Below are 1424 nucleotides of genomic sequence, written 5' to 3' on the forward strand. Positions count from 1 at the left end.
TGTTTGTCAACATTATTATCATTATTACAATTATTATTATAATCATTACTATAAATACTATTATTATTATCATTATTATTATTATTATCATCCATTTTACAACTATCACTATTATTATTTTAATATCATTGTTATGATAATTATTATCATTAATGCTATCATAATTATTGTTATTAATGCTGCTGAAAAAATATAATGAAAATAGTTATGATAAAGGTGACTTTAACGCTAGGAGTAATTTTGAAAATTTTCATCATCATCATCATTATCATAATGATTATAATTAATCAAAACAGTATAAAATTAATTAAATGGATGTCCTTTGCTGATTTTCTTCGTATTGTTACTTATAATCATCGTAATTGTTATAATCATATTAAAGAAAAAAAATATTGTTCTTATTATAATTACTGTTATTTGATATTGCTGGTAATTTATCATCGTGGCAATAGTGGAAATAATCGACATACTAATAATGATAATGATAAAAATAATAAGAATAATGATAATAATAATAAGAAGAAGAAGAAGAAGAAGAATAAGAATAAGAATAACTTTTTTAGTATTAACAACAACAGTAATAATAATAATGATAGTAGCAATAACAAGAACAGTTATGATATTAGTGATGATAACGGTGACGATGATGATGATGACGATGACGATGACGTTGACGATGACGGTGGTGATTCTGATGGTAATGGGGATGGTGATGATGATGATGATGATGACGATGACGAAGACGGACACGATGACGATGATGATAATGATGATGATGGCGTCTGAATGTGTGATATGTTCCTGTCTTTGAGAATAATAACTTCATGGAAATAATGAATAAAGTGTCAAAGTTATTACTAAAGAAACCTTGTGTACGTATACATACATTCCTCTCTCTCTCTCTCTCTCTCTCTCTCTCTCTCTCTCTCTCTCTCTCTCTCTCTCTCTCTCTCTCTCTCTCTCTCTCTCTATCTATCTCTCTCTCTCTGTCTCTCTCTCTCTCTCTCTCTCTATTATTAATTTATTTTTGATGTTTCTTTCAGTTTTTTTAAGGGGGGGAGGGGGCAATTTTCAGAATGATTATATCTGAATTTATCCCATAATTCCTGTTCCTCTTTTTCTAAATATTTTCTAAAAGCAGCTATTAATTCTTCGTTCCACGTCTTTATCTCTCTCTCTCTTACTCTTTGTTCTTTCCTTTTTTTTCATTATATATTTTTTTCTTCCTTTCTTAATCCACACTTTTTAAAATCTTATTTAGTTTGTTTTATTATTTTGTCTCTATCTCTTTCTTATCTTTCTTTCTCTCTTCATTCTTTAATTCCTTTCCTCACTTTGTTTTAAATTTTTTTCTGCTTTTATTTTTCTTCACTTTTTATGAAATGTTCTATTTCTATCTTTCTTTTTTCTCTTCACTTTTCTAT

Source organism: Penaeus chinensis, chromosome 18, assembly GCF_019202785.1.
Source record: "Penaeus chinensis breed Huanghai No. 1 chromosome 18, ASM1920278v2, whole genome shotgun sequence".
NCBI classification, from domain to species: Eukaryota; Metazoa; Arthropoda; class Malacostraca; order Decapoda; family Penaeidae; genus Penaeus; species Penaeus chinensis.